Source organism: Jaculus jaculus, chromosome 22 (assembly GCF_020740685.1).
Source record: "Jaculus jaculus isolate mJacJac1 chromosome 22, mJacJac1.mat.Y.cur, whole genome shotgun sequence".
Taxonomy (NCBI): domain Eukaryota; kingdom Metazoa; phylum Chordata; class Mammalia; order Rodentia; family Dipodidae; genus Jaculus; species Jaculus jaculus.
In genome coordinates, this window is record NC_059123.1 from 7,470,803 (window position 1) to 7,481,663 (window position 10,861).

Sequence of the window (10,861 nt, forward strand, 5' to 3'; positions counted from 1 at the left end):
TTTCAAAATAGGTTACAAAACTGTAGCAATTCACCCAGTATAGTAATGGTACAACAGGCCAACAACCAGTAAAGAGGCTGGACATAAACCCATGCATGCATTGTCTACTGGTCTTTCCACATGATTACAAAGCATAGACGTTGTCTCAACAGACGGTGTGGAGAATGCTAGATTCCACGGTGTGGTGGCTTGATTCATGGGTCCCCCATAAACTTAGGTGTTCTGAATGCTAGGTCCCCAGCTGATGGCGATTAGGAATTAACATCTCCTGGAGGTGGTGTATTGTTGGCAGCGGGCTTATGGGTGTTATAGCCAGGGTCACCTTGCCAGTGTTTGGCACACTCTCCTGCTGCTGTTGTCCATCTGATGTTGGCCATGGGGTGATGTCCACCCTCTGCTCATGCCATCGTTTTCCCCTGCCATCGTGGAGCTTCCCCCTTGAGCCTGTAAGCTAAAGTGAACCTCTCTTTTTTTTCCCACAATCTGCTCTTGGTCGGTTGATTTCTACCAGCAATGCAGACCCGACTATGACAGCGGAGGAAAGCTTAATGACATTGATTTTTTTTTTTTTTTTTTTGGCAAGATTCCTAGGACACAAAAAGCATGGACAACAGAAGCAAGACTAGATGTGGGGGGTGATGTAGACTCCCCCCCCCAAAACACACACAGCTCTTTCGCAGCAAAGGACATAATGGACAGTGAAGGGACAGCTACAGAGGAGGAGGAGGCAATACTGTCACACTGGACACCAGAAGCGGACATGAGAAAGGACATAGACGTTACTCCCAAGGATGCTCAGGGAAGGGATAGGAGGAGCTGCGGACGGCTCCTCAGCCAGGAAATGCAAGTTAGACCCACAGTTAGGTACGACCTCACGCCTTTAGGACAGCTATCACAAGAAACGATAACGTGCCGGGCGTGGTGGCGCACGCCTTTAATCCCAGCACTCGGGAGGCAGAGGCAGGATCGCCGTGAGTTCGAGGCCACCCTGAGACTCCATAGTGGATTCCAGGTCAGCCCCAGCTAGAGCAAGAACCCTACCTTGAAAAACTGAAAGAAAAAAAAAAAAAAGTAGAGAGATCTTAAGTATAGAGTACAAGTATTTATTAAGAGTATAAATCTCTTAATATAGATCTCATTAAGAGTTCTTGCTACTGATAAAGATTACCACTAACTGAAGAATGTTCGGTGGTGTGTGAGTCGTGATGTAGGTAGCTTTTATTTTGGCGTGGGCATTAATTTGCTTGTGTGCTATAATGGTGACATCTTTCCTTTCTTACTAAGAATTTTAATATACGAACATGATCACAAATTGGACGTGTTTCTGTTGGGTTTTTCCTCTTAGGTTCCCTTTCTCCGCACCCCATCCCACGGAGGGCTCTCCTCAGTGGGGCTAGTTGGTGGTCTCTGTGAAGTCATGAACGCACGGGGCCATTCTTGCCTTTGACGTGGCGGTCCTCTGATCAGAGCTGGTTTACGCTGGCACACCGTGAGATCACAGCTGTGTGTCAACACTGGAGTGAGAGACAGGAGGCCCGAACCTGTCTTCCCCGTGGCTCAGAAATTCTCTGCAGTTGTCACCCCTGTGAGTTCAGGTCCTTATCCGGGGAGGCACGTTGTCTGCAGGTAACAGTGACTTGTTCGTATGAACTACTGATTAGACTCACCGGCTCCCAGAGAGCTGGTGGTTTCCTAGGTCCTTTGGTCGTTGGCATCAGGTTCAAAGGAAGGGTGATAGTGACATTGAGACGAGCGATGGAGGGCTGAGGAAGAGGAGAGGCATCAGAAAAAGCGCCTATCTGCGCTGGTGAGCAGGGAGTTCTTCCTGTGCAAATGGTATATGTGTGTCCAATGATGGACAGTCCTGCAGGAAGAGGACAGCTAAGGTCATGAAACAACCCCTCCCCAATCTTCTTCTCTCGCTCCCTCTTCCCCACTTCCCCTCTCTCTACTTTGTCTGTAAAAACCTGGTCATGATGTGTGAATGTCGCACCTGTCACTAACCTCCTGGGAAAGCATCTTTTTTTTTGGTTTTTCGAGGTAGGGTCTCACTCTAGCCCAGGCTGACCTGGAATCCACTATGTATTCTAAGGGTGGCCTCGAACTCACTGTGATCCTCCTACCTCTGCCTCCCGAGTGCTGGGATTAAAGGTGTGCGCCACCACGCCCGGCTTGAGAGCATCTTTTAACCAGGCGGCTGCTGCCGTGTCCTGAGCTTGTGAGGAGCTGAACACGCCAGGGCCAAGTAGAAAACAGCTTCTCTGTGCAGCGAAGGACAAGTGATCAATAGGATAGTCACTTTCACTTTTTTTTTCCCCCTGTGCCCTCTAAGGAAGTATAACTTTGAATTTGTCAAAATTTCCCACAGTGAGGTGGCTCAGGGGATTTAAAGGTGCTTGCCTGCAAAGTCTGTTGGCTCGGGTTTCGGGTTCAATTCTCCATTCACCCACATAAAGCCAGACACACCAAGGAGTGGTATGTGAGTCTGCTGTTCATTTGTAAGGACAAGTGCACCCATGTACACCCACACATAACTAACTTTTTTTTGGGGGGGGGGGTTGAGGTAGGGCCTTATTCTAGCCCAGGCTGACCTGGAATTCAGTATGGAGCCTCAGGGTGGCCTTGAACTCATGGCAATCCTCCTACCTCTGCCTCCCAGTGCTGGGATTAAAGGCATGTGCCACCACGCCCAACTAAATAAAAAGTTTAAAAGTTCCCCACAGTGAGTTGTATTTGAAGTGTCACTGACAGCTAATGGTCTCTCTCTCCAGCCAGAAGCATCTAGGAGTGGTGAAAAGATGGCAAGAAGATGCCCTGTGCCAGGAAGACGTCCTCAGGAAGAGGCTCCGAGGCCAGAGCAAGTGGCTAGAGGGTGCCCAGGAAGAGGTTGGTGGTCTTGGCTACAATTAACTTTAGGGGAAGTCTCCTCAGATCTCCTTAAAAAAACACACACACACACACACGAAGTGGGGGCTGGAAATATGGCTGAGTAGTTAAGGCACTTGCCTGCAAAGCCAAAGAACCCAGGTTCGATTCCCCAGGATCCACGTTAGGCAGATGCTCAAGGGGGCGCACGTGTCTGGAGTTCATTTGCAGTGGCTGGAGATCCTGGTGCGCCCTTTCTCTCTCTCTCTCTCTCTTTCTTTCTCTGTCAAATAAATAAATAAAAACAATTTTTTTTTTTTTTAAAAAACCACAAAGTAAAAATGGAGAAGGAACAAAAAAAAAAGAGGAACTGTGAACTTCAGTCCTGGGCAAAGAGTTGTGAGCCGAGGAAGTGCTGGGGTGGGGGGAGTTGTGACAAAAGTGGTGTCAACAGCCTGCTGATGACAGACAAAGCTGCAGGAAGAGGGAACTCGATCACCAGGTAGCGAGGGGAGAGAGAGACAAAGAGCGAGCGCGCAGAGCCCATGCAAACACTGAAGCGCAGCCCAGGCTTATCGCTTCCCTGAGAAGCACAGCACGCTGCCAGCCGTGGGTGCGTAAGAGCTGCCAGGCGTCCTCCCTGGCCGCCCGGTGCAAGCCCGGCCGAAACTGTCACGACGCAGCAGGTGACGGATGGAGCTCAGGCCGCGGGCAGGACGGCGTCTCTGCTGCCTGAACCAGCCGAAGGACGGAGCCTGGAAGCCGCTAGCCCTGGCCTGCTGAGCGCTCGCCGGACGTCCGAGCAGGAGATCAGCAACCCGGCGCGTGAGTAACCCCGACTTTCACGGCCCCCCCAGTCCCGTGTCCATCCAGGCTGCTGGGACTAAGGGACTCACCGCAGGGAAGGCAGTCCCTAGAGGCAACATTGGCCAAGAATGAGTCACACTCGCTAGATGGTTCGTTGTGCTGAGTTTGTTCACAACGGACTGTTTTGTTTTTGTTTTGTTTTTAAAGTGAAATTGAGGCTGGGGGCTCAGCTTAGTGGTCACGGGGTCTCGCATGCATGAGGTCCTGGGTTCAATCCCCAGTTCCGCTACAACGAGATAGAACTTTTCACGCCAGAAAACGCTTGTGTGCCCGGGGCACGTGAACTTGCATATTGCTTACGTATCCTACCGTGTTTTGATCAGCTAGTTTTCACCCATCATATGGTAGAAGGGTCCTGCTTCTCATTTCTCTTTGAAGTAAGGATTGCACAAAATAATTCTGAATGCAGTATGTATCAATATTAAATACATATGGAATGTCTTTTAAAAAAATGTAGCGGGTAGTCTACATGGATAGTTGACATTTTAAATTGGAATATTTGAGACATTGGTGTATCAGCATTTACAAAGAATATATGTGAGAAGACAGTTGTCAGATTACATATGTCAGCTTACTTATAAACCTGCTTTGTTCTGCAAACATGGAACTGCAAAAATAACATTTATTCACTTAGTCGTTTACCAGATAACTTTTTTAGCAAGCTTCTTATCCTAACGGTATAAAGTTACTTCTTATACAAAGTTATTTGGCTTGAGCTGGGTGTGGTGGTGCACGTCTTTAATCCCAGCACTCGGGAGGCAGAGGTAGGAGAATCGCCGTGAGTTTGAGGCCACCCTGAGTCTCCATAGTGAATTCCAGGTCAGCCTGGGCTAGAGTGAGACCCTACATCGAAAAACAAACAAACAAAAAAAATGTTATCTGGCTTTAGTAATAAACAATTAAGCATAAGCTGAAGGTAAGGTGAATATTTTCAGGCTTTGCTATGTTTTGAATCAACTGCATCCTATACTTTTGGTCTCTGAGAAGGAGGGTTAAGAGTTGAATGAATTGTCCAGCTTCAAAATAGCAATGACGCTTTGATCCCAGGACTTGTGAGGCAGAGGTAGGAGGATTGCCTTGAGTTCAAAGCCACCCTGACACTACATAGTGAAATCCAGGTCAGCCTGGACTAGAGCAAAACCCTACCTCAAAAAAAAAAAAAAGTAGCAATGATAATTCAACATTCTACTATTATTTTAAAAATATTATGACCTTGCCAGTTTTAAAAATGTCTTAGCATCCGTTTGTTTTGTTTTTTATTCATTCTGTCTGTCAGCAATGGAAAGCTGGTTTTGAATCACAAGATCCATACATTTCTTCCCAGAAGAGGAGTTCGCTGTGGTTAGCGCAGTTCATGTTGGGGCAGGAATACCAAGGCATTCCAAATTTGGTTGAAGGCATATCTATCTTCTTTAGGCAGTGTGTGTTGCTTCTTTAGGCAGTGTGTGTTGAGGGGATTAATCTTTTGATCCAATTACGTTTATTTTTTGATTGAGTCACTATTATATCCTAGAGTTTAATTAGCTGCTAATAATCTATCTGCACACTCCCTTGCCATAGTAGTGATTTAATCAAATGGTAAATATAACTGGACCAAAAGATGACTCCGTGTCCAACCTCCCTAATTTTTTTTGCAGTACTTTATGAGGATAATCAACTTTGGAAACTTATCCCTGAGTGAACTCGCTTTTTTTTTGGGGGGGGGGGTTCGAGGCAGGGTCTCATTGTGACCCAGGCTGGCCTGGAATTACCTATGTAGTCTCAGGGTGGCCTTGAACTATCAGCGATCCTCCTACCTCTGCCTCCCAAGTGCTGGGATTAAAGGCATGCGCCACCACGCCCGGCTTGAACACTCTTAAACTTGCAATTCTCTTTCTAGTTTATGCTCAGGAGCAGCTGGTTCAAATATTACTACAAACAGCAACCTTAATTTGAATGTGAGCTTTTTTAAAATTTTTTTTTGTCCTATATGATAAAATATGGTGGAAGCTTCCATTCTGTCTTGAGTTGCTCATAAACTGCTGGGACTTGTGAAATCTGTCATGTTTATTGTACTTTTCCTGTGAATGCATATGAGCATTGACCACTTATTTACGAAGGCCTTTCTTTTTTTTTTTTTAATAGGTGTATAAATTCAGTAAGATTAGCAGTTTTATTAAGCCATCTTGCATCAGCTTTGCCATATTCTTTTTTTTTCAATTTTTATTTATTTATTTGAGAGCGACAGACACAGAGAGAAAGACAGATAGAGGGAGAGAGAGAGAATGGGCGCGCCAGGGCTTCCAGCCTCTGCAAATGAACTCCAGACGCGTGCGCCCCCTTGTGTATCTGGCTAACGTGGGACCTGGGGAATCGAGCCTCGAACTGGGGTCCTTAGGCTTCACAGGCAAGCGCTTAACTGCTAAGCCATCTCTCCAGCCCTACGAAGGCCTTTCTAATGAGCCTCTGAAAAGTCACCTTAGGGAACTGGAGTGATGGCTCAGATGTTAAGGCTTCTGCCTGCAAAGCCAAAGGACCCAGGTTTGATTCTCCAGGACCCACGTAAGCCAGATGCACAAGGTGGTACATGCACCTGGAGTTCCTTTGCAGTGGCTGGAGGCCCTGGCATGCCCATTGTTTCTCTCTCTCCTTCTGCTTCTCTCTCAAATAAACAAAAATAAAATACTTAAAAAAATTCACCTTAGCCAGGCATGGTGACATCCGCCTTTAATCCCAGCCCTTGGAAGGCAGAGGTAAGAGGATCACCATGAGTTCAAGGCCACCCTGAGATTACATAGTAAATTCCAGGTCAGCCTGAGCTAGTGTGAGACCCTACCTTGAAAAACAAAAACAAACAAAAAATTCACCTTAGGGACAGAAGGGCAATGTAGTTCATGCAGAAAGTCCAGATGGACTGGAACAGCCGTGAGGTGGGACAGAGCCACGCAAATCCATACCCATACTTCACTGTGACCCCTGCTGGCCCATGCTTTTTTGTGTGTTCTGAGTCAGAAAAGGAAAATAGTTCCATCTCCTTAGCTCTTCTAAAACTGTCTGGCTAGTTTAGTAAATAAGAATCACTTTGTGATTTATCTCAGAAGATTCATAAGCCAGTTTTTTGTGTTTTTTTTTTTTTTTTTTTTGCTTGCCCAGATGCTCAGGCCAGAAACATTGTCCCTAACTTGCATAAACTGGAAGTAAGCACTTGCTTGTTGTGACCTTCAAGTTCAGCACCAGAACTCAATGTAGCTGGGCGTGGTGGCGCACTCTTTTAATCCCAATACCTGGGAGGCAGAGGTAGGAGGGTTTTCGTGAGTTTGAGGCAACACTGAGACTACATAGTGAATTCCAGGTTATAGCCTGGGTTATAGAGCAAGACCCTACCTCGAGAAACCCAATGAAGAACCTTGTCAGTTTTCAATTATCCCAGGACACTGTCCTGGCTTAAGCAGCAGCGAGTGGGTGATGGTTACCTCCAAAAGGTATGTGAGGACTGTGCAATTGCTTGCGTAGGGTCTTACATATTTTCTTTTGTCTTTGATTACATCTATTTCTCTTGTTACATTGATATGCAATACTGGATTATCTGGGTTTTTTTTGGTTCTTGTTTATTTGGTGTATTTGTTTATTTATTTGAGGGAAAGGGTGGGGGAGAAAGAGAAAGAATGAGTTCGCCAGGGCCTTTGGCCACTACAAATGAACTCCAGATATGTGTGCCCCCTGTACATCTGGCTAACATGGATCTTGGGGAATCGAGCCTCGAACTGGGGTACTTAGGCTTCACAGGCAAGCGCTTAACCACTAAGCCATCTCTCCAGCCCCTTATTTGTCTTTTTGACACAGGATCTTATGTAGCGTAGGCTGGACTTGAGTTCACTAGGTAGCCAAGAATGACTGGTCTCCTGTTCCTTCCCCGTGCCTCCACTTCCTGAGTGCAATAACTGCAGGTGGGTGCCACCGCATCCATATCAGGTTACCAAGGCTTGTTTGCTTTGAGGAAGACATCTTCAAAACTTGTAGATCCAGGCCATGCATGTGCTGCATAGTCTGCAGAAACAGACTAGTTGATTGCATCTGAACTCTCAGCCTGATATACCTCAGCCCTATCTAATGTGGAATCTTTACAGTGCTGCTCATTTAATAGACTGGGGTCAGGGAGATGGCTCCGTAGGTAAAATGCCTGCCTCTTAAGCACAAGGACCCGTGTTCAACCCCCCCCAGTACTCATGTGAAAATAAATATTAAAAAAAAAAGAGGGCTGGAGAGATGGTTTAGTGGTTAAGGTGCTTGCCTGCAAAGCCTAAGGACCCATGTTGGATTCTCCAGATCCCATGTAAGCCAGATGCACAAAGGTGAGGCAAGTGCAAGGTTGCACATGCCCACTAGGTGGCGCAAGCATCTGGAGTTTGATCACAGTGGCTGAGGCCCTGGGGAGCAAATTCTCTCTCTCTTTCTCTGAAATAAAAAAAGGAAAAAGAAAAAAGGAGGTGTCTGTTCTCAGCATTTAGGGTACGAGGGAGGGGAGAGGAAAGTTTCTGAAGGCTCTGAGGTCAGATGTCAAATGAGACCTGTGTGGGTTTGATTCAGGGGTCCCTCATAAACTTAGGTGTTCTGAAAGCTAGGTTCCCAGTTGATGGAGATTTGGGAACTAACACCTCCTGGAGGCGGTGTATGGTTGGGGGCAGGCTATGGGTATTATAGCCAGTGCCCCTTTGCCAGTGTTTGGCACACTCTCCTGTTGCTATAGTCCACCTTATGTGGGCCAGGGGGTGGGTGATGTCCACCCTCTGCTCATGCCATCGTTTTCCCCTGCCATCATGGAGCTTCCCCTCTAGCCTGTAAGCAAAACCTGACTCCAACAAGACCCCTGTATCCTGAGCAGTCAGTAATCGGGGAAGTTGGCTGAAAAACCAGGGATCTCGATGGTGGAGACACTTAACGTCGGTGTTGGGAGGCCAACTCAGTGGTCTGTGCCTATGATCAGCACTCAAGATTCTGAGGCAGGGAGGTCATGAGCTTGAGTTCAGCCTGGGTTGTAGAGTGAGTTTCAAGCAAGCCTAATCAGCATAACAAAAGCAAATGAAACACAGAACTTGTTATGACACTGGCTCAACAGCTGTGATGGGATAGAGATCTAAGTTTTCCCAAAAGAAAAAAAGCAATTGTGGGCTGGAGGGATGGCTTAGTGGTTAAGGCATTTGCCTGCAAAGCCAAATGATCCAGGTTTGATTCCCCCAGGACCCACGTAAGCCAGATGCACAAGGCGGTGCACGTGTCTGGAGTTCGTTTGCAGTGTCTGGAAGCCCTTGTACTCCTCTCTCTTTCTCTGTCAAATAAATAAATAAAAATATTTTTTAAATGGCAAGTGTGCATGAAATAATGTAAAATCTAAACCAGGCGTGGTGGCGCACACCTTTAATCCCAGCACTCAGGAGGCAGAAGTAGGAGGATAGCCATGAGTTTGAGGCCACCCTGAGACTACAGAGTGAATTCCTATGTGTGATTCCTAGAGTGAGACCCTACCTCAAAAAAAAAAAAAAAAACAACGAAACAAAACAAAAAGTCTAGTATAAGGGTTTAGGAACACGAGCTTTGAAGATCTGAAGTCACACTAACCTAGGTGAAGACAGGAAGTGTGGTTAAAGAGTCGCTGGGCAAAGTTGGGCAAGTCACTTGACCTCTCTGCGCCTCGTCTGTGGAATCTGGCATAATAAGCTCAGAGCGGCAGCTGGAGTTCGGCCGGAGCTGGCATGTTCTTTTGGAGCTGGCTTCCAGAACACACATCCCCTCGTTGTGACTAGTGCCTGGGCAATCAGAGTTGGAAGGTACTGAACTTAGCACCTTCAGCAGAAAAGCTTAAAAAGCCTTTGGGCCTGGCTGTTGAGCAGGGGCCCCTGAGTCCTTTTAGCATTTTGAAAGTGTCTGCACCAGGGCCTTCCTCCCAGAGCTCCACCCCAGCTGTGTAGAGCTCTCCCCAAGCGGGCAGCTCACAGTCCCAGGGTCCCCCCCCCCCCCCACCTCTTATGCCAGCAACATCCCCTTGAAGTGTCCCCAGCGTCTCCGCTCTGTCTTCCTGTGTTTCTAGCATCCTGCCATGTCTCTCAGATGCATGTCAGGGCTGCCCACATGTCCTTCCTAAGCGCCAGCAATTGAATAGTTTTGTTCCTTACGATTCTGGGGACAGTGTCACCTTATTTTTAGTGGTTTCTTTTTCATCTTGCTTAATCTCGTGACTTTTGTTTTATTTCTTTTTCCGAGGTAGGGTCTCACTGTAGCCCAGACTGACCTGGAATTCACTCTATAGTCTCAGGGTGGCCTCGAATTTACAGCGACCCTCCTGCCTCTGCCTTCCAAGTGCTGGGATTAAAGGTGTGCGCCACCACTCCCGGCGTCTATAAATTTTATTTTTGTAATTTTCAACTTTCTTGTTCGTGGAGAACAATATATCGTAAAAGCATTTAAACCTTAATCTATACCATTTGACCCTTACAAAGAGTGCACATGAAAACACAGAATTTTGATCAGAAAGTTCCCAGGCAACACCCCTCCCGTACCCCCACCATACAAAGCAAACACTGAGGTGATTAGGACACTTGGCCCCAGGCTAGAGTCCAGTGAAAGAGCCAGAGTTTTTTTTTTTAATTTTCTAATTTTTTTCTTTTTATTTATTTGAGAGCAACAGAGAGAAAGAGGCAGATAGAGAGAGAGAATGAATGGGCGCGCCAGAGCTTCCAGCCACTGCAAACAAACTCCAGATGTGTGCGCCCCCTTGTGTATCTGGCTAACATGGGTCCTGGGAATCGAGCCTCGAACCGGGGTCCTTAGGCTTCACAGGCGAGCACTTAACCACTAAGCCATCTCTCCAGCCCAGAGCTCTTTAAAGCGCCTGCTGTCTTCCCCTCTGAATGGAATTCCTAGGGTTCATCTAGGTTACACTTACAGGAAGAGTTGGATTGTTGAGTTGGATTTCTTTGTAAGAACATTCTATGATTTGATTATTTTCTTCTGTCAGGTATGTAAAATATTTTCCTTTCCAGTTACAGCAGGAAACATCTATGCACTGGTCTTGGTGTGGACACAATTATTTCACCTAAGAGCCAAATTATTAGGTCAAAGCTTAGTTGTAAATCTAACTTAAAAAAAAAAAAAA